Source organism: Gallinula chloropus (assembly GCF_964237585.1).
Source record: "Gallinula chloropus genome assembly, chromosome: 3".
NCBI classification, from domain to species: domain Eukaryota; kingdom Metazoa; phylum Chordata; class Aves; order Gruiformes; family Rallidae; genus Gallinula; species Gallinula chloropus.
In genome coordinates this window covers 30488461-30512446 of record NC_140087.1, presented here as the reverse complement: position 1 = coordinate 30512446, position 23986 = coordinate 30488461, and positions in this window count along the sequence as shown.

Here is a 23986-nt window from a genome sequence, read left to right as displayed (position 1 = left end):
CGTTCAACCCTCAGCCCTGGCTCAGCATGCCTGGGACACTCAGACACCTCCGGTCCGATGCCAGCCCCCTCACAGGGCTGGGGAACAGTGCTGGCGAGCAACCTCAGCGCCTGAGAAAGAAAGTGCCAAGGCTTAGAGGAAACTTTTAAAGACAAAGAAGCCTGAACAGCTACTTTGACACGTAAAGAGCAGTATGTTTCGTGCATTCTGTACACCCCAGCCAGAGACACAATTAATGCTGAAAGCTTGCTTGGCAATCAGCAGCAAAACGAAGCTGCAAAAACAAATCATTTAAAAAAAATTGGCAATACACCAGACATCAATGGTTTCCTGATGATGTCTATGGATATTGTTTTAGAAATAATAATAATGTTATACATATTAAAAGTAATACTGTAATACTTTTTAATGTAAATAAAATTATGCACGAATGAGGAAAAATTGAATTGCTTGTAAAATCCAAAAGGGGCACATAAAAATAACTAACTCATCGATCAGCATAATCCGTAAACCCACTGGACAATGTGGTCTAAACTAAAATACCGAGATTCACATGTTTTTAATGAAATAAAATTGTATTCAATTTCCTAATGTATGATGTTGTGCTACATTGGGTCATTTAACATCAAAAGCTGTGATCTAGAGCTGTTACATGAACTTAACACTGCTATAACTGTAAGAGCTATGTGACTATAAACCTAGTCTAAAAAAAAAAATCCAAGTAGATTCTTCAGATAACAGTTTCAAAAACATCTCATCTTCCCAGGAACAAGTAGATGTTGTATATGTATGCACCTGTTTCCCTGTTAAGAAAGAACTGTGTGTATAGACACCTAGAGTAATTGTATTCATGCTATAGACACTGGGTACATCCCAAATTCAAGATGATATGCAGTTGAAATATGAGTGGGTTTATTGGTGTTGTGCATTTTCCTTTTCTTTTGGCCCCAAGGCCTCTCAGAGAGTCCTCCAACATGAGGAGACAAGCCTTTAGGCTGCACAACTTTCGGTGTGCTGACCTGTCCCGAAGAAGCCGTGTCAACACGTATGGGCTGCCAGAGGAAATAATGTTTCAACATTTCCCTTTTTGATCCTTCAAACCCTGCCTGACCTAAGGAACACCCTGCTTTCCCTCTTACTGCTGTTTTTATTCAATGTTTACTTTGTATTTTGGATACCTAAGTGCTGCTCAGGTCAGCAGACCCAAGCTGGCTTTAAATTAGAGGAGCTAAGGGAAGCACATTGCTGATGGATCACGGTGCAGAAGGAACTGTGCACAGGCTATGCTTTGGCACATTGTGTCCAGACTGGTATCAATACCCAGCCACATTACTGCTGTTTTTATATATGTTTACATTTTGCACAAGATATCTGGACACTCATATCCCTGCTCTCTTCCCATGCCTACCTGGTGTCTCTTTCATGTGCCTCCTCCCTTCCCTCCAGGCTTTTCCTCTAACCCTTCTCAGGGTCCACAGCACCTGTGCACATCAGTCATCATTCCCCAACCACAGAAAGGAGCCCTGGCAGCTGGGAGGCCTCAACCTTTGGATGGTCTGGCACAATAAGGTGCCACCATTGCACCCTTTGCAGCACCAGCTGAAGTTGATGTTCCCCTGATGTTGTTGAATCACCATGTAGAACATTGGCAACCAGAGCTCTCTTCCACACAAAACAGCTCCTGAATTGGTGGATAGGGAGAAGGGAGTGGTTTTCTGTTGCTCATGCTGGGCATACGTCAGTGTGGTGAACTTTGCTTCCATTGCCATATTTAAATGAAACATCAGGTTCTCTAACCCCATGCAAACCAGAAATATTTTTAACAAAGTAAGTTAAAGAAAGCCTTGTTTCTGCAGCAGTGGCTCTGCTAACCTTTTAGGCAGTCATGTGACTGAGATACAGCAACTTTCAATAGTGAGCTGCTAGACTAATTTTTGGGCAGAGATAAGGGGTATTAAAACTGCCTTGTCTGACTGGTTTTTGGCTAACAGCAGTAACAATATCAGAATACCAGCCCACTCACACCGTGACAGAGCTGGTGTAAATCAGCTGTACATGAACAGATTTAGCGGAGCTGTGGAAGATGCTGATCCAACTCCGAGTTAAAAGTGTCTGGGAAATTGCAATGAAGATATATATTCAATCTACTCATACAGCAGGCTGAGTCACTGTGCAGCAATAAATGGCAGACTTGCAATTAATAATTTATCCAGCTGATATTAAATTATATGCTGCATAAGAAGAACCTGTGATTCTAAATATGGCTCCTCATTCAAAAGCTCCTTTGCAAGCAGTGGGAATTAACTCATCTAAAGAAGACACTAAGTTACTACAGGTGGGAAGCAAAGATTCTCATATGCACAGTCACCTCCACATGCAGAAAACCACAGCTGAGAGCAAAGACATTAGCAAAACAGATGAAATGAGGCTTCATGCACCGTTCTCACCTGTCTTCTGCCAACATTTAAAGCTCCATAGGGTAAGAAATCCTACATGCACGGTCAGCTATTTGATGTCAGGAAAAATCTCCCCTCTGTATTACTTCTACAAATAGTTAAAACCTGTAACAAAATATCTTTTTTTCCTACTGAAAGGTCACATTTTTCAAATTTGTAAATGTTAAAATCTTAATTTAATATAGTTGTCACACAAAATCATTTGTAATAAATGGAATGACTTTTTTTATTTCAATGCCAGACACAAAGATGTGTCTTCAGATGGCTATGTTTTCAAAATGCACAGATTTCAAGAAAAGTATGTGGCTTAAATCTCTAACTCTTAGCCTGAACTAAACCTGAAGGACTATATGAGCTATTCCTTGCTTTAAAACTCAACAGGTAATTATTCATTTTTAGTAATTCTTTGGTCTGAACATACAGGGACTGAATACACACGAGTGAAATTGAATGGCTTTGCATATAAATGAGATATTTCTTAATTAAATTTGCCACTTGTCTGAATTTAATCGATAAAGTTACGCCAACACCATTTTCTTAAATTAAAATCCTGGTACTTTGTTTTTAGATGAAAAAAGGAAATGTGAACTTCTCTCATATAAAAAACTTAGCTTAGCTATCTGCTATGTAAAAATGCTGTTTACAGTTCTCTGTACTGTATTGTTTCTCTCCTCAAATGCCAGAAAAGTAGGATGTCTCTTCTATGGATAAGATAAGAAAGACACTAAATCTGTCATGGGTTCACTTTTCTGTATCCTTAGTGTAATTCTCATTTATTTGTTGTTCTCAGTAGTGCATTGAATTACCTGCGATTAAAAAAGAGAATATTGTTTCCTTTTATTGGTAAACCTATAGCACCATTGACAAGCCCAGGTTATATTTTATCTTTTAGTTCTTAAAGTTTATAAAACATATTAAAGGAAAACAGACAGGCCTGTCAGCAGAGTGGTTCCAGAAAACCAGAGACATCTGCTAGGGGCAGACAGCACATAAGATGTGCAATAAGGGCTGAAAATTAACCTGAGCAAAAAAAATGGGTAAAAAATCCTCACTGTCCTTCATGTTGGTAGAAACTGAAGATTTCCACTACACCAGGTTGTTGCCACATATAGCAGCTTGGGGAAGATTACTACTGATGTGAAAGCACAGTTGCACCTGAAAATAGAGTTTTAGACTTCTACAATCTCCTATTACAGCAGCAAAGGATAAAGAAACTCCAGACAAAGAAGGATAAACATAGATAAATAAGAAAAGATGAGAGTAACAAATAGACAAGTAGCAAATGATGAAAGGACTGTTTCTAATCAGCGATGTATCAAAAAGAGATATTTGAGAGGACAGAAAAGTAATAAATTCAAGAAACTCCTGCAGCTAGAAGTCATTTTCAAATGTTATACAGATATGAGAAATACAGTGGCATAACTAAAGCAAAGCACATGAACTGAAGAAAAATCTCAGGAACAACAGAAATAAGGTCGAGTGCTGGAGCAGCATCACATGTTAACACCGAGGCAGACTTCCCTGGTAAGAAACAGTGGTACCAAACTGATCAAATATAAAAACATTTCCAGGGAAGGATTTCCAAGCATGGTGTATTGCTGTAGTGCTAGTGGTCCACTTTGATCCACACGTTCTGTTTCTGAACCATAAGAGGTCTTGGAAATGCTGCCAGAGTGACAGACGCTGCTGCAACAGATGCGATTCTGTGAGACAGTGGTGACTCTCATGTCAATCAGGAATAAAATACTCCTGTAAAGGTAGGAACCAGGATTTTCTGGAGGTCAAAACTGCATTTTGAAACACCAAATAATCACAGAACCAGCTATTCTAGGTTAGGTTTTAGCTAGTAGTCAGCAAAACACACATTATATTAAAAAAAAAAAAAGGCTAATCTTAGAAAATGGCTCCAGCTAAAGAAGTGATTGATGTAGTCCAAATTATTAGAGGAATAACTCAAATCATGTCAGCAGGTCAGGAGCTGATCTAAAGAGACAGAGCTTAAAAATAATTAGAAGGTATATCAGTTACAGAAGTCAACTAGACTGAAGAGCACAGGCTGGGGATTTCTTTAAGTCAAAGGCCAGTAACTGTACACCTATGTAGGGAAGAATAAAACTGCTCTACACATAACTGGAAGAGCCATCACTCAGAGATAAGTGGGCAGAAATAAAGGACAAGAAGAGCTCTGCCGTAGTGTGTGCTCTCCACAGGGAGGAAGAGAAACTTTCTGAGAGCCCAGATGATTGTAACAAGGAAATTAAGCAAATTATTTTTAGCCAGATAAGTAAAAAGAAAGTAGAAAACAAGATCAATTGAAGATTAATTGCCTCAGTTAGTATTGTACTGATTTTCCCACTGAAGACAATGCTGATAGACAAAGTCACAACAGGAATGGAAACAGCACCATCTGAAATAACATCAAAGTTAACATTGAAAAAAAACTTGATAAAATTTATTTTAATAATTCAGTCAAGCTGCATGTAATGCCTGTTAAAATGAGGAGCTAGCATCAAGAAGTGGGGTAGAATGATCCAAAACAATTTTTATACTATCTTCAAAGACAATGTGGCAACTCCTCACCGGTCTTCCAATATCCAGGCCAACAGAAGAGGTAACTGTTACAGAGGGTTGAATTCCAAATCTGTGATTGTTCGCTTTAAGCACGATGTAGCGCAAGTCAGCGCATACTGGAATTTTCCCAAGTCCAATGGGACATAACTGTGTACAGCATAAGATCATGGAAAAACATAATTTTGGCTCTGAAAGGTGTTTTTGATAGTTGAATCCCAACAATGTCACTCTCTGTTTCCTTTCTCTACTGTGTGAATTGCTTCTGAAGAGAAAAAGATGGAAGAAGACACAGATTATGACCTTTGACAAAGACAACATTGAAACAGGAATGCTGAAACAGGATGTTCTCACTGACCACCCAACCTCAAACTGACTTTATGGGCAGTAGTTACCTGGAGGTATTGAAAACCCCTGAGGGGACAGGGGAGAGAGAGAGAAGTATGGATCCCTTATGGAGCTCCAGATTGCTTTGGTTCCTCTAGTTATGCTTTAGCATTGTTGGATGCTGAACAAAAGTTCTTCAATTTGTAGAAAGTTGAGGGTCTGCAACTGCCATTAATAATTTAGAAGATTAAAGGTAATTTGCACATCAGCAAATTAACTTTTGTAATTACCTTATGCAAATTGTGTGCATACACAGCACACAATTTTACCAATACTTTACCTAGAACTGTACTCCAGCATTTAAAAATTATTTCTAGGACCCAAATCATGCACACAACTATGCATGCATTTATATTTTAGCAGTGAACACTTAATTTCCCTCTTCCTATTATGTTTTGGGGATGGATGCACAGAAGTCCAGTGGAATGAAACTCTGCTTCTTGTCTCGAAAGCTGTAACTCCATTTGAAGAGAAAATGCAAAGTGTTCTAGGAGAAAGGGGAAGGCAGAGGCTTGTTTAGGGAAATTGCAAGAATGTATATTGTTAGGCATATTCAAAGAAAGGTCATTTGTTATCTTTGTGATATGAAGAGTTAAATACAGTGTATACTACTGTTTATCAATCCTGCTATTGAAATTCTGCAGGAATATATTATAGTTTATATAGGAGGAGGCTGGGATCAGTAGCTCATTACCTTCTACAAACACAGGATATAATCCTTGCCTCAAAGAGCTTACTATCTGCGCAAAGACAGGCCAAGATTAAGATCAGAGGTCATGATACATAAGCAAATAGGACAAAGTGAAGTTCGGATATAATTTGTAAGCTGGTTAACAGTAGGAGAGCCGTTTCAATTTTTCTGTTGTCTAGGATTTCCATGCTGTAGTATGACCCATAGCAGAAGGCTCAAGGCTCTTACAGAGGTATAGCTGTGGGAGAAAAGCCAAAAAAAGAAAGACCACTAAAATAGAAAACACTGAAGCATCACAGGAAAGGGTGAGTCAAACCAAGTTTGAGATAAGCAAGTAAGTTTCAGTTCTTTGGTATATCTGCACAGGACTCAATCAAGAAAGCTTAGCTTTGCATAGCAAGTATAACTAATAAGTAAGGGGCAGGTACAGCTGCCATATGAATGGAAAAGCAGAAACACCTCTGTTTTCCCCATTAAATCTGTGCCTTGGAGTGAAAGAAAGGCAAAAGTTCAATTGCTTTCAGATGTATGCCACTGTTGTTTTTGTGACCTCTAAGGAGATGCAAGAGCTCTAAAGTTTTGTCACTAGCCACTGTAACATGGAAGAATGTTACCTGTTTATGTTTGATTTCTGTTCTTTCCCAATAACTGCAGCCACTACTTGAAAATTAAAAAAAAAACCCAAACAAAAACAACACCCAGCCACAACTGACTTCCTTTGATAAAGCATAACTGAGATGGGTCAATGTGGTGTTTGTCTGAATGGTGAGTGTCTCACGGGGCCTGATCCGCAGAAGCCCTGTAGACCCATGGAGATCACTCTGGCCCTGCTGACCCTGGAAGCTCTCCAGGTGTTCATGCCTTGTTCAGGGCATCACCCAACAGGGCCAGAAACTCTTAGCTTCTCCTCAACTGCATTTAAATACCAGCAGGGTGCTGTTCCTCCTTCCCTGTGCACCTCTGCTCTCCCTGACCCAGTATCAAAGCATTACTCTCTTTGAGCAGCATAGTCACTGGCAGGCTGTGTAACTCAGCGTAGCAGCTCCAGTCAGGTTCACAGAAAGATGCTCCTAAGATGCCCAAGTACAAAAGATTTTAAAAAAAATTTAAAAATCCTTTGAGGATTCTCACATTTAACAAAGATAAATTAATGCTGCAAGAAGGTGTATAATGAAGGTGTCTAGTCATGATGAGATTATTGTGTGTGCATTAAACACAGCAGTCCAGATCACTACCAGCACTTACCACGATTACTTAAAGTAAAAATAAAATAACATTTATAAAAAGATCACAAGTGTATTCAGGGTCACCAGTGATGACTGCCTATCTATTGGTATTTTATATGCAGCAACAGAGAATTGACACCGACGTATGTAGTCTCTGAAGTGATATTAAACAAACAAACAGACACTAGTAACAGGAATTAAAAGAATGGGAGGGAAGTGGACATATTATCACTTTTACTTTCACATCTAGCAGAGTCCGTAAAGATGAGAATTGAATTGCTCTGACATGCAGCACCATACTCCTTCTGGAGAGCTCCTTTTTCTTAGAGGAAACTTGTGTGCTTTCAGGAATGTGTTAAACATCCCATATGACAATGGATATGGACTCCTATCAGGGAACAAAAAAATGCAACTGTACCAATTTTAACATGGTACCTCATAAATCAGTTTGGCTGTGTCATTCAACACAGAAATTTAGTACAATAACCAAAAAAGCATTTCTCTTCACCAATTAAAATAACACAGTGCCTTGATATTCTCTGTCCAGTGGCAATATTTTAACATTGCTCATCAGCATTTGTAGAATGGGGTCTGTTCAAGTGTTAAAGTGCACACAAGAAACATTAAACTAATTATCAGAGATCACAGAAAGCAGATAGTCCATCACTAGTACTACTACAGGAAAGTGCGTGCCTGCTAAGTCTTTCAACAGGCTCAGCACTCGAAAGGTGCTGGCAAGCTTCCAGAAGCACCACATACTATTTCCTTACAAGCTACATAGGTATCACTCACAGTCATGAGCACTGGAGTTCCTCTCAGCGTCAGGATTTACATAAGTAATCCCTTATCAATTTGCAAAAATCTGGTCTATTACAGCAGTTTACCGACAGTCCTTACAAGCCCTTTTCCCAGCATGAATAAGGTTGAAAACATGGTTGTCAAAATCCTAGTAACAACCTTGCCCGGTGATGTTTCAGCAGGTCTTACCCCTGGGGAGTTACCTCGCGTACCAGGGAGCATATGGACTCTGCATCTTTGTTGCAGTGCACTTGTCCTTTTTGCATCATCACTGCACAACACCGAGCCCACAACTGGCTTCTTGGGAGCTCATGTGAGTAGTCACATCTTCCCCGACTAACTACGTTTTGGCCTGCAGTGTGTGACTGGGCATAAAACCGGGGCATCTCTGCAGTGCACACACGAGCACTTCAGGAGGCAAACCACAGCCCTGCCCCGGGATTTCCTCCCCCCGTGCTCAGAAAGGGCAAAACCTCAAATCCACCGAGGAAAACGGGCAAACTCTGCAATCACGACAGCGAGTTTCGGGTTAACCTCAAGATGTGTTGTTGGCGTTGGGGAGGAGGCGGCTGGGGGCAGCCGGAGAAGGCTGCCCCATGGGCGTCCCTCCTTCCCGGCCGCGGTCCGACCGGGGACCCGCGGGATCCCCCGAACCCACCGTGAGGGAGGTCCCCCGCCGAACGCCCGCAGCCCCGGGGGGCTCCCCACCTCCGCCCCAGCCCCGCTCCGCCGCCGCGCCCTACCTCCGCCCGCCGCTCCGCGCTGTACAGCGCAGCTCCGCGCCGCCCCGCGCTTCGGTGCGTCCGGAGCGGCTCCCTGGTTACCGAGCACAACACGCCGCCCCGCCCCGCCAGCCCGCGGCGAGAAAGCAGGTGCGGGGGTGGGGAGAGGGCGGTGATCTGGGGTGCGTGTGCGGGTTGTGCGTGTGCCGCGCAGTGCTGCGGTGCCGTGCCGCGCCGTGCCGTGCCGTGCCGTGCCGTGCCGGGCCGGGCCGGGCCGTGCTGTGCCGTGCAGCGGTGCTGTGCCGTGCCCCTGCGGCGGTTGCCAGGCCGCGGCCGCGCTGTCACTTCTCCCCGCCGCCGCTTCCTCCGGGCTGCAGCCCGTCACCCGCCACCCCCCCGCCGCCGTGTCCCGGAGCCCGCTGTCCTTGTGCGCATCGCGGGGGGGCCGCGCCCCGCCCCGCCGCAAGGCCGGAGCGGCTTGTCCTGGGGGTGGCTGCGCTGGCCGCTGTGCCCTGGATCCAGGGGGATGAGCCACCGGCCTCAGGCCCGAGACTGAGCACCCCGAAAGTGTGCTCTAGCGAGTGGCTGTAATACTTCTGAGAATGACTGTATCGAGCTGTCACTGCTAATTACTATTACTCGTCATATTACTATTATTATTGTTGCAGCGCATAGCCTTCCGTAGGGCATTACCTTTGGTGTAGGCTCCAGAGCATCGCCGAGTGTGAAGCAGGGAGCTGCACAAGCAAACTGGGACACCGGCACTTACATAACAGCAGCAGGACAGAAATATTCAAAGGAGCTATCAAGACCGTCTGCCACTCTTGAGCTCAAACCGCACAAGCCGTGCAACAGCGTTTATGCCACCGGTATCAAATGCGGTCTGCCTCTTCAGAAGACAATGCAGAAACCCTGTGTTATGCTTTTCCCCTCCCTCATTTTGATTACTGCAGTTAAAGCTAGCATGTGGGAGACAGGAGATTTTTCTGCTTAAGAGATGGATCATCTCTGGTCTGTATCATTGGGGAAGACGAACACTCTCAGAGAGCTGAAATGGAGAATTGGGAGAAAGAGTGTCAGTGTACCTCTTAGTTTTCATCTTTTCTGGCAGTGCTGCAGTGATTCTACAACATTAGCATGCAGGCTGTTTGCTGAGTGGAGGGATGAAATCTGAGTTAGGCAGCAGAGATTCCTCAGCATCATCCCTTCCTTTAGCACTAGTCATGTTAGCATTGGTGCTACGAGTGCTGACACTTGTGGCACCTACTGCGACACAATACACAGTTATGGAACACACACTTGGAGCCAGGGTACTGAGTGGAAGAAGCAGATACACCAGGAGCTCCAGCTAGGATTCAGGTGAAACTGGGACTCCAGCCATCCACAAAAGTCCTCCCTTCCTGACAAAGAGTGTAGCCAGGCATACTGGACCTGAAATTTTCCTTCTCTTGAGCACTGCAGGTTTGTCTGGTGTTTTGTTTTTTGGTTTGGTTTGTTTTTTTTGTTTAGGAAGGGAACCACACAGCCTTTTCCATCCAATGCTTTCTTACCACTAATTTTTGCCCTGATGCTTTGTCTTGCCCCGTGCTAGTTGCAGCATCAATGATGGTAAAGGACATGGATGCTGACATCCTTCTGAGTTCTCCCTTTCCACTCACATCTTTTTCCTGAACAAATTCCTCACTTTGCTATCTCTTTCAGAAAATGCCATTTTGTCTTCCTAGGTTAAGAGTGTATTAACATGAGAGAGAACATCTTCACTGCAAAAGCTTAGGCTTCATATAATAATACTACAACCATTTGAGGCAATTCAGTGAAGAAAAGTACTTGCTAGAGTAAGCTTCCTTCATTCTCTGAATCGCAGCACTGTGTGCCGTGCTGTGTGTTTTAACTGTTCAGCTGAAATGATTAAGGTGTATTCTGCCTATCAGTTACAGCCGGAAACCCACAGAAACCTTACTGATGGTGTAAAAGAAGATGTGGCTTAATTAAATCTCTTCATCTTTGTATAGACCATGAGAATGTCACACCAGCTCTTATCTGAAATAAGCAACTCCTGCTGTGCTCAGAGCTGGAGTCCACCTCTTAGGAAAAACATATTCCAAACTAAGGTGGTAGCCATCGTAAGCTTCACAGCATATGCCCAGGTTTTTCTTTGAAAAAATTTGTCCTCATTATTCAAGTGACAACACACTACAATTTATCACCATTACTTCTCCTATTTTGCTTTCAAATGATAAAAAATAATCATGAACTGAAACTATTGCTTCTAGGGTGTTGGTAGACAGCCCTTCTGGAAGGAAAGTGGTTAATATTTGCTAATACACAGCAGTTCTGGCAAGGGGTATTTTTTGAATGGGAAAGCTAAAAACATTTGCCTATCTTTTTATTTGTTTTAAATTAATGACATCCTTCCTCTAAGCATATACTTGATTCCACTATGATTTTAAACACACTTAATGTTAGATGTTCATATTAAATGAGGATTCTTTACAAGATCTTGATACTGATGAAGGCAAGAAGTATGACTTCCACTGTAGAGGCAAGAAAGAAAAGTATAGTAACAGAGGTAATTGGATGTCTCTTACTGTTTCCAAAGCAAATTATTTAGCATGCAGCACACTTCCAGGAGGACTCAGGTAAGAAGGCCTCAGCTAAGGGCTGAACTGCTTGGGTGGGTAAGTCCAGCCAGGGGCTGAAGGACAGTGTACCCCCTCTAACAATCCCCTCTTCTGGTAAAGCATTACAGATGGAAAAGAAATACAGCCAGTAGTGCCAGTGCTGGATCTGTGTGATAGACAACAGCACTGATGGCTGCTGCTTTTTTAGCTGAATGTGAGTGAGGCCTTTGGCACTGGAGAATTCAGGGAACACTTTCTCAAGAGGGAAATGCTGCCTTTAAAACAGGTAAAGCAATGTTTCAGTTTGCTTCACTGTTGTATCACACTGTGCTTGGTCCAATCCTGGTTGCCAGATGATCCAAAGGACAGCTGTGAGAATGGTGGAAAGTCTAGAAGGCACGATCCAAAAGCAAAGACTGAAACAGCTTTTTAATCTAGAGATTAGAAAGGAATGGGATGTGTAAGAGCAAGCAAAACCATAAAGGGGCAGTAGAGAAGGAAGTGAATAATCCCTTCTCAGTGTCCACAGTGCATGGGAGAAGAAGTAACGTGCTTACCTTGCAGCAGCTGAGATTGTCATGTCATCGAAAACTTTAGGAGGTAATAAAGCTTTGCACCACATAATGTAAGGAGGAAGTGAAATTTGCATCTAAGGAGATTTAAAGTACAGACTAGGCAAGCTTCTTCCTGGAAAGCATTTTCATTTTTTTGATGCTTTGCCAAGAGCTAGAAGACCGTCTCTCTCTTTAGGTGTTTTGATATCTTCTGAGTCCATTTACCACCACTCTGTGAATGCTGAGACTGGTAAGAGCAGCAGCACATACCCTTCTTTCTGCATGTTTTGCAGCAAGCAGTAGTTGCCACTTCCTTCCTGTCCTAAACTGCCACTCTGTAGTGATGTGCAAGGTTGAAACATTGCCACACACCTCCTGCAAGATGTGTGCAGTTCTACATCTCCTTTTTCTTGTATTGTGTCAAGTGTAAATGTGTAAGATGAATAACTACAGGAATTTTTCTACATAAAGGTTTTGTATATCATACATAAGCATATTTTTATGTTTGTATTTTATACTTAAATGTAACAAAACTTGGGTGAGCAAACTTTGACAATAAAGATGCAGTTAAAAGTCTAGCCTTAATTATGCTAAATTACATGAAGTATAGCAACAGATCATTTAACTCCCCTTGCACTGAAATGAAGGAATGTAATGGGTTAAGATTACATGAAAGTGAAGTGGGAGTAGAAAGAAAACTAATGAAAAAAAAATCTGCTAGTTTATACTCCCATTGTATACAGTATGTTCTTGTAAGTGGAGTTATCAAACTTCTAACAGCTTAGAGATGCCTAATTAGGATTTAAAGCTCTGTAAATGTACGGAATGAGCTCAGTCTGGCATATGGCGAGAGTCAAGCACAAACAAACTGCATTTATTTCTGATGTTAGTCACCTCATTATTGTCAAAAAACTTGTTATATCCATTTGAAATTTATTGTTGTTCCAATTTTCCCTCATTCATCTTTCATAAACTAAACTAAATTGGAAAGAATTTCTAAAAACTCCTAAATAGGAAATTAAACATTCTTTAAAATAGGACTAAAAGTTTACTATTTAAAGGTCATAAGCAAACAGAAGTATTACCAATCTGAAAGTCATATGCATTCTGTAAGCTGCCACAACTCCACTCCCCACATCCAGCCGGTCACAAGGCTGAGTGTTTATTCCCAGCAGGTGCACATACTCACCATATACATACATGTACACATACATATACATGTATGGCTGCACACACAGTTCAACAGGAAGCAAACACACAGTGCTTGTGCAGACATTAATGACCCTGTTTCCCTCCTGGCTGATCAGTGTGAACGCGTGTTTGAGGAAAATATATCCAAACACATATACATCTGTAAAGTGTGGATCCCTCCTGTAGCTGACTTTAAACACTCAGTTGGATACCCATATGGACACCACACACCCTTGCTCAGAGGGGTCTCTCCAGCAGCAGATCCTAGGCTCTGCTTCTCTCCCCTCCTTTTCTTTCTTGCCCCTCACATGGGCACACTGTCCTACAAAAAGGACTCTCCTGCAGCTGGTCCAGACCTATAGCCTTATCAGATCTCAAGTCTCTCCAGAAGCTGGCCTGAACCACCTGGTCCCTCCAGTAGCCACCTCCCAGACCCCTGGTCTTCCCTGTATTACAGAGACTTCAATGTTTTTCTCCTCGGCTTCTTATTCTGCTTTCTGGCTCTTGGAGTTTGATGTTCCCTAGCGATTGCACACGCTGACACTCACACCCATGCACACCATGCACGTTCTCCAGTGTCTCCTGAAGCTGGCAGCAGAGATGCGTGGGCCCCTACAGACCCTGGTCCTGCTCCAGTTGCTGTACACACTGATGCACACAGAATAAGGAGCTCCTTGCCCAGGAAAATATATAGGAATGGCATTTAATGCCATAGTTCTAGGGCAGACTGTACAGATCAGGTGCAGGGAATGGCCAGACAAGCTACTGACCTGCAGTCTGTTTACAAAACACATTTTATCCCCTTAACCCTTTATTTTTCCATGCTCCTCCACCCACCCTTGTGCCTCCAGGCTCCTCTGCATGGTGGGGATGAGTCTTAAAACACACAAACTAACAGTATTTATTTTTTTTTTTAGTAATGCTTCAGCTAAGGACATTGAAAAAAATGTTTAAGAATTGGTCTTGAGCGTGATACAAATAACCCCTTTGGCACGAACCATTAGCACAAACATGATCGGATGGTGCCACCATGTGGGCTGTACCAAAAAGTCCTTTTCTGTTACTGCTGGGCTAGAAACGTGCTGCAGGAACAGCCCAAGAAGCTCCCAGCTACCGAAACTGAAGGTTTTTTTAATTTCCTTGCATTCTAATAGAGACAATGTCTTTTTCAACTGTGCATTTGACTAGAACTGGGCAGAATTTCAGCTGGCATCAGTCCCAAGCAAACATGGTCATACATCTTACCGGGAAAACCCAAAAAAATCCTTGGTGAACTATCTTCTTTTTATGTAACACTAGACAGAATGATTGCATTTCTTTACTTAGAATTACGTTTATGATCAGAAAAACAATTTAACTTAAAACAAATAGAAAATTATTTCTATGAAAGACAATACTACAGTCAAATAGTAATTCCTTGTGATAAAAATAATAAAGAAGACTGAAACCACAGAGTATGTCAGTGATCACAGTAAAATGATGATTTGTAGAATAAAGTAAAAGACTAACGTGGCAGGAAGAGAAGTCTCACAGAAATGTTGGGGACATTAGAAGTGGAGGTGACGCGTAAGGTCTAATCTGCAAGGGTATCTAAAGAGAAATGGAGAACAGGGTATTTAATAAGGGGTTAGAAGTTTGGTGTGTATCACCTGAGGCAGCTACAGCATCTGATAGGAACAAACCTGCTGTTGCCCAGCCATGAGAAGGACCATGGAATTGGTCAATAGCCCTTGGAAAGCTTTTTTTTTTTTTTTTTATAAGAATATTTTTTTTTTAACCCTCTTTGCTTTACTTCAGTTGTTCCATGCAGTGTATGGCTTATTTCCCTGATCATACAATATCTGCCTGGAGGAAATCCTGGTCCCCTGATGTGGCATGGCCTGTAGCCAACACATTTAGGATTCTTACCCATCACTATGATTACTTGACTACTGACTGCCTGATAGTGACTATTCTCTGTCCATGTCATTATGCATGCAGTTCCAAATCTATATTCTCTTGCTCCTTTGCTGGTCTGGATACAAAATGTATCAAAAGCTATTTAAAAAAAATAAATATTTAAAATATGTTAAATATTTAAATGATATGACATGTATCTGAGCTACTGTACACTATATGTGAGTGAAAGAATTTTCTGAAGTCCTTCCTGACCTCATTTTGAACATATCTTAAATTCATTAGGTAAGTGAAGCATCTTGGTATTCATGAGAACTTCCATGGGCAGAAATCTGTCATCTCTGTGCAATTAATCTTATCAGATATTATTTTCTACCTTTTGATGTTGACAGGTAGCACCGGTTCTTCTGAACAGCATCAGGATTCTTCTAGGAGACATCCGTGCTTTTCATCATGATCATTTTCATTCAAGACTGTGAAGCTCTATGTCTTGTCAAATAACAGATAATGAATAGGAAGCTCGGTGTTTTTTATGAAAAGCTGAAGCATAGAGAGTCTTTGTGTTACTCTTCAGATGGTGCTTAAAACAATATTGCAACAGTAGTAAAAAATGCTTATTTAATAGAAGAGTTTTAAGACAGAAGAGTATAACAGAATACAGAGACGGTGAAAAATAATGGTACACGTATCTCTCATACAGAAGCAGTCAGTAATTAGCCTAAGAACAAACACTTTTTGAACTGAGAGATCAAATCTAAGAATGAAATCATGAAATTTCTAATTGGCCTGCAGAAAGGCCCAGCAATCTTGAAAGAATAAATCCGTGTGCTTACGAAATGTCTGTCTTTGCTTTCCAAATTGTCTGCTGCCCATCTCTTGGTTTTAACTGTCTCTGCCCAATATCACAGTGTTGCGCTGTATCCTGAAGGTGGCTGCCTTTCACAGTAGTCATTACCAACACTGTTTGCAGCACAAATCCAAACCACAGCTCCATACTAGCTACTATGCAGGTTAACCCTATCCCAACCAAAACCAGAACACAATCCTACGATGTCTAAATATTTTTTTACTGCAGATGTTTGCAGCTGTGACTGGGAGTGAGATAGGCAGTTTCAGCCTTTCACTGAAGCATTTATGTCAGGACAATCTGTGCTCCGATACAACAATGCAGAATGTTGTTCAAATTCATCACAATAATTATTTGGTAAATATGCTCCTCTGCTAGGACAAAAATCCCCAGGGGAACTCATTCTCTCTACCTCACTGCTTTGGGTGAATAGCTTTTCCTATCTAGAGCAAATCACTGCCTAGTGACAAGCCTCAGAAGAACCACTTTTCCAGAAGGACCACTTTTACAGAAATGTTTGCTCAGTGTGGCTCTCTGACCCCCAGAGATTAATAGCTGAAAAAGAAGTTCAGACAGCCCACTGGTGATTTTATATCCTTACAGTGTTTTCCTTTAAATTGTCAATAGCAACTTTTCTAAAACTACATGCTTGGATTTTGGTAGAGCTGTTTGCAGATGCCTGTCAGAATAAAATTTATGGGATTAAAGCCAGGATGCTTCTTGCTCCTCAATGCTTATGTTTGGAGATTTCATAAATTGTGGGTTCTCCAGAGACAAGGTGTTTTGTGGTTTTTGTTTATACAGGTCTTATAAAAGAGGTTCAGAGCAGGTATTAAATACTAGCAGAACAGAATGGCCTGATTTGTGTTGAGGATGCACTGATAAGGATGCCTATACCAGCCACTGCTGTGACTCTGAATAATAAATGGGCAATCTGCTACATGTTTCCCTGGACTACCACAGCTCTGTAGCACAGACTTGCTACAGAGTCATATTCTCTGGACACTGAGAAGAGTTGGCAACACAGAACGTGGTCAGCAGTGGCTCACGTAAGTGGGAGTGTAAAAGTTATGTAGACCTGACCGTACCTATATTTTTCTCTGAATTCTTTCTGGTCATTTTGTTTCTGCTCAGGCTTTGACAACCCCAGATTTTCCATTCTTCAGAGCTTTAATATTAATACGCCTCAGGTTTTCAGATATAATGATGAAGAACAAAATGACAGCGAGGCTTTTTTCTCTTTTTTTTTTTTTTTTTGGTTTATATTTTGATTCAGGAGCTCCCCCTGTCTAACTACAAAGCGTTTTTGCTTTGCCAGTTTCTGGCAGAATATAGGGTTAAGTACAAGGCTCTGAAACTATGCTGCACTTTTAGCCACAAGTCAGATAGTGTGTCTGGTGGTTCAACAATCTTGAACCCTCTGTAGTCCAGCAAATACCTCTGTTGATCCAGATGAATCTGAACTCTGAGTCCTGAATGTAAGGCAGAGCCTACCAGGTTATCTGTCCTCCAATCTGTGCCTCAGCTTGCAGCTTTGGAGAGGAACCCCCAGCTAATTTTCAGAGTAGACTAGGGAGGAGCCACGGTTGATCCTCTGAATCCTTGGGATTTTTCTGTTTTCTTCTGAGGAAAGCCATATTAGATGCTTTCCATCCCTCTTCTCTCATCTCAAAATTCGCAGCCCTACTTGTCAGCTCAACTCACCCCAAGAAAAATCCAAACAGATTTCTTTCCATTGCTGAAGAGTAGAAATATAAAGTCTGCCTGCTTAGTTTATTGACCATTCTTTGAAAGAATGCAGCAGTAAGTGACTAATAAGCCAGTCTGAGGATATTTTCTCTGACGTTATCTGAAGATCAGATGTAGGTTGTCATCACCAAACAAGAATCTTTCATAATATATTCATGAGATCTGGAAACACTCATCATTTCAAGAGACATTTGACTACCTTTGCCTCAACTAGCTTTGTCTTCAAAACCAGAATGTGGAAGCATTTTTGCTGACATTGATTCTCGCACTACAGCTTCCTCTTACCATTTCTGATGGCTAATGAAATGCCTACAGCTTCGCCTACTTTTTTTAAACTCTCAAGCCATTCCCTGTCATGAAAGTCTTATTTATGCCTTAGGACTGTTCTCTGATCAGTCCAGATCTCCTTGGTTAAGATCGGGTTATCTAAATTGAAAGGGTCAGCAGTCATTTCCAGTGTATGCCCTTTGATTGTGCATTGTAGTCTTACCAAATGCTGCTTTCTGAAGTTCAACTGGCCCGTGCCAAATAGTAGTATTGTTTTAATTTTTTACTTTGCTTTTGTAAGTGATAGGCTTCACTTTTGTAAACTGTTTGTTCCCTTACATTTTTATCATCTCTCATAGCTTTGTTTCCTGATCTTTCTAATTGTTCAAATCACCACTGTATGTCAATGTAATTCAAACCACTGATGTGGATTTCTGTATGCTAAAAATCTGCTTCAGAAGTCTAACATCTTAGAAGTGCTTGTCCCCCAAGTCTTTTCCAAAATGAAATAGGAGTTATTCTTCTGAAAGTTTCATCATTGTAAAACTGAAAGCATGCATGAAAGTGAACATGAAACCAGTATCAAGCTCCTTGTACTTGCCAGTAAATTATTTTCTACATCTGGAATTTCTGTGGTCATGCTGTGCTTGGATGCTTGAGCATGTAACTCCTAGCCCTTACAGCTCAAGATTTATTAACCTTACTCTCCATAATAGCAAGTCATCTGAGAGCAGTAAAAATTAATGACCTGCAATAGAAAATGGTTAAATTAATTATTCACCAGTTTCCAAAGGACTGTAATTGCATTTCCATTCTCTGTGGAGCTCTACGATTAGCTTGCTGAGGGACTGGGGTGCTCAGCAGCCTGGAGGTTGTAAGTACAGATGTTTGTGTGGATGCTCGGGAGAGAGGAAGCCATAGAGATAGCTGGGATGGCCAGTGTGGCGGTGTGGGTGAGGGCAAAGGTTTGGACGTTCTGTGGCTCTGAAGAGTGCTGGGATGTCTAGGCTTGCTGCGATAAGAAGGAGTGCATACACAGAAGGAATGACTATGGCAGTCTTTCATCACAGCAAAACTTCCGTAGTTAATTTGGAATAGAAATTCTCTGGGACATGTGGGTATGCTGGGGGAAACACAGCTTCCTTGGTAGAGCACCTTTATCTTTTCCCAGACAAAAACTGATGAAATTCCTGCTTTTGTCTGCTTTGCTGCTTATGCTGAGATGAGACACACCGCTTGCTGCCAGCATCGTGTCTTCACAGCAGTCAGTAATGGGCCTGCTGTAATGAGCTGCAGTGTGACATGCAAGACGAGGATGACAGACCTACTAAATACGCACCCTGAGAAATGCCTTCAAACCTTGAATACTGGTCTCAGAGGAAGGGCAAAGAAAATCATCAAAAGAGGTATCGATGACTTACGTTTTCCTGCCAAGCATAAGAAACAACCATTTGCACAACGGAGAAGGAATGCATATCTCCTGGTCTCACTGTAATTTGTTTGTACAGTACTTAGGTACATCAGAGTTGTGATTGCTATATGGGATGCCTTTAATAAGAATAATAAATAATAACAAATCCAAGTAAGCTTAGTTGACATGCAGGGCATTTATAGGCTTCAAACCCTCTCCTTAGATCTTTATGAGTTATTGTGTTACTCTTTGTATTTTGCCAGGTGATTAATCTTGGCTTTATATACTTAAGAACATTTTGACATCATGTGCATTTTACTTTTCCTTGGGCAAATCAGAAGTACTGTAAAGAAGAAATACAAGTCCAGCTAATTTCCTCATGATTTGCATTCCAAGCTTGGATTTAGGAGAATAAATGGATACTCCGTGACTATGGTGTGATCCTGTCAATCAGAGGAAAAGAAGATTAAACATTCATGTCTACTGAAAGGCAATTTCCTTCAATTGTTCATCATGCCTCCACTCTTAACCTTCCCCATAGGATTTCCTCTTTCTCTAAACTTCAGAAAAGTTGTTGTTTTTCTAAAACTTTTTTTTTTATGGCACTAGTAAACTGATGAAGGGGGTCATAACGATCAAATATCTGTTGTTGTTTAGCTTCATGTTACTCATTTACCTATGGTGTGACTTGGATGGACAATTTTTGCTGTCATAAGACATTTGTCTAGAAAAATGAAAGAATTTTCATTTTGTTCATGAATCAAATAGATGCAGCCATGAAAATTAAGCAGTATACCCACACTAACCCCAACTAAATCAAACCAAACTGGTATCTGTGGTGACATATGTTTCCACAAAGACTTTTTTCTTTTTTTTTGTGACTAGCCTGGTAGACCAAATATAGGTCTGGAAAAAAATAACAAAGTAATCTGGGTGTAATCTATTAGACTGGGAAAAATCCTGTTATACAGTGGTTCTAAATATTTTATTTATTTACTTTTAGCATTGGAATCTATAGAAGAACTAGGTTTTGAAACAGCCTTACTAAAAAACATACAGAGAGTAAAGAATTTGTTCTCACTATCCTTCTCATTTAATTTTTGGGAAATATTTCAGATAAATAGGAGATATAAATACCTTCTAAATGCTCATCTGCTTATGCCATACCTATTGTGATATCTCAGTGTGTGTAAGTATGTTTTCATTAACAACAATGTGTTTGGATCAAGGTCTTACCTAACACATATAACAAAATGACAGTGGGGAACTGTTTATGCTGAAATGAATATTAAATTGGGTCCCAGAAACATATCTCTAGCATGCTATGTTTCTTGGTGCTCCTAACTGTGTGATGAAAAGACCATGTCAGTGGTAAATCCTAGCTTACATCTCAACAGAAGAGTTACAGTCAACAGTCTCTGCCCATCCAGGGACAGCAACGCTGCAGAGGTCCTGAACACCCACACAGTTCCACAGATGCACCAGTCCACCTGCAAATGGTAGAACACACGAAGGCAATGCTGCACATTGGGTCAAGTCCATTAAATTCTGTGTGACAACTTGGGACAAATGCAGTTCTGCACCTCAACAGTTCATGCACTATAAAGGAAAAGGAGGCAACTGCTGCTCACACCAGCAAACTAATGTCTGTAAAAAAGAAGTGTCTCTCAGTGTGAACAAATATAGAGGTACCTCTGAATATTATTCATCAATGAAATTAAAAACTTCAGGCCTCCATAGTGAGCAGGAGAATGGGATGCTATATCATTCCTGCTTTTTAACAGTAGGTATGACAAAGTGTACCAGCAAGAGATGATTTTTTTTAATACCATTCTGGCAGCTGGACAAAGAATGTATAGCTCGACTGTAGAACTCACCCTTTACTAGAAAAGTGTTAAAATATGATTTGATTGACATACTGAGTTACATTTGGGTGTTTTTTCTTTCTCTCCCTTTACCTGGTCCCTTTCTTAATAGCAGTAGAGAGAATAGGATATTAGTCTGCATTAAGGTAATGAATCTACTAAATGCTATGCTTCAGCGCTGCAGGGCTCGAAAGGTTCAGGGGTGCAGTACTGGACAGAGAGACTCTGGGGTCTATTGCTCTGTCCTTTTACCTCTAGCATCACAGCTGAAGGTAAGGAAATGCTTCACTGTGAGGACATAATGGCATATTTCTTTCTTAGATTGCAAGTTTGTTCAAAACTGGCAAATTTGAGTATTGATGGATTTCATTTTCATCTGAGGAACGGTCAGTGGTTCACAGGGTGCATTTGTAAGAGAACAGAAAACCAAGAGGGATTTTTTGGCTTGCTGACTCTCTGCCCCTATGAGTAATCATGTCATATAATCCTTTTTATTAATTTATCAAGCTTCAACTTCAAAGTTTACAGCATTATTTTACGTAATTAATTCCTTGTGAGTAAAGAAACCTCAGACAGTGACAATATTATTATTTTTTTTTTTTTGGTTCTGCAATGATTTCTTACAATTTAGTCTCCTGGCAAGATAGATGGTAGCTTTACTCCTCCCACTTCCAGCAGGACTCCTTTTAACATTAAGTCTTTGAGTTATATAAACCTGGATCAAGCAATTTTTATTTTTCCTCTGGTCCCAATTTATGAAATGTGTTAATAAATATATATATATATATATATATATTGCTGTGGATCCTTTCTTGATTCCCTCTACCTCACTTTCTCACACACATGTAAATATGTAAACACAGTGCTCAGTATCACAGTGTTCAGTATCACAAAAATCATGAAAAAGATCAGTCATCTGAAGGTGGCTGCTGGCAGAAGAGGGGGGGTCTTCTCTGTCTCATTTTATGTGTCTCAGCCACCTTTCGGTAGACTACATTAAGACTTCTGTGTTAGGGTTTCTGAGACTATTTCTCTTAATTTCACAGCAGGCACCTCGTATCAAAAGGTGCACTGTGATAGAGCCAGCACCTGGAAGTGGGTTATTTAACTATTCAGGTAAACTGAAGAAATCTGCTGTTTGATCCTGACAAGGATTGAAGTGAGTGAGTCTGTAGCTTCTCTGTCTTTTGTCACATTATGAGCAGCCTTTAAAATGGATAGCTTGATGGGAGACGGGAACATTTTTCATCACTGGTCAAAGAAGAAAAATTCCCGAGTTTTTCTTCATGCATCCGGAGAGCTGTAAAACCAACCAAGGACAAATATGAGGCTGCTGAAATATGAAACAATTAAAGGAAATCCCAGCCTAAATCATAATCTCCAGATGGAAAGTGTAAAAAAAAAAAAAGAAGGAAGAAGTTTCACTGGATGTTCATTCTACTCTTTTGCTTTTTTTTTTTTTTCCAGAGAATTCTGCTTACATTTGAAATAAAAAGATTTTGTGGGATTATGTAGGAGAATTCAGAGTATATACCTATGCCCCTTCAAGAAGTGCCAGTAACAGTAGGCAAAGGGGAACCGGAAAAGTAGCTTTCAGCAAGTTGCTTGGAAGTTGTGACACTGTGTTCCTTTTTTGCTTCTAGTGTGGTATGACCCTTCTCCTTGGAAGTGAGTGACAGTAGCTAAGATCTAGGTTCAATTTATAGGTCTTACTGATTGTACTTGGATACCACCACTGTGAGCCCTGGCCATCTGAAAAGAACTGTTTCAACTAAATCAATCTCTGATTACCCAGTAGTGTCTATCCACTGTAAGTGCTTTGTTAAACAGAAAGCATCTAGTTGATCAGGGGTTTACTGGAGGGCAAAGAAAAGGAGAACAATCATAATTTATCAAAGCAGAAATACCTCTGAGAAAGCAACTGTCACCCTTGCAGCAGGCTGGTGATGGTGACGGGGCCTCCCCTAACCCCAGCCACACACAGCCAAGGAAGTAAGCATCTCTTCACCTGCTGGTAGTACCTTGTGTGGTACCTATGATGGGGTTGTCCTCCCTTCTTCTAATGCATAATGACACCCATCACATTTATTTCCCCCTTTTTCTCAGGGATTAGGGCTGCAAAGCACCTCCCCTCATTTAATCAATACATTCAAAACCTTTCAGGACAGAATTCAGCTCCTCTTTTCAAGGGGTAGAAGACTGCTCTTTTCATTGGCGTTGAATTCAGTTGCATCGGCAAGGTATTTGACAGCTCACTGTAGCAATGTGTTTGACAGCTTGTCCTCTACATAGCTCTGTTTCCCATCAGTCAGAAGCAACAGCTTGATATGCTTGCCATTATAGTGAATGGTGATGAGCATTTCTATCCTTAAGGGTACCTCGAGTTATATTGATCTTATTTTCAGGAAAAGATACTCCTCAACAGAGAAAAATTAAAGGCCTGATGGGGCTACCAAGAAAATAAAATTTTGCAAGACTCAGAAGTCAAAGGAACAGAACAAAAATTAATATTTTAAATAATAAATGAAGACATACTTTATGATGTATCAACATGCTACAGCCTTTTAGTGAAGATTTCATTTTAATTATATCTCAGGGTTTGACACACTGTACCTATTTTAGATAAGTTCTTTTGCACAATTGTGCAATTCCTTTTTTTTTTTCAAGAGTAAATAATAGAAAGAGGATATGAAACCGATCTGGGAGACCCTCCTGCTGAGCAAGTCACTTGATTATT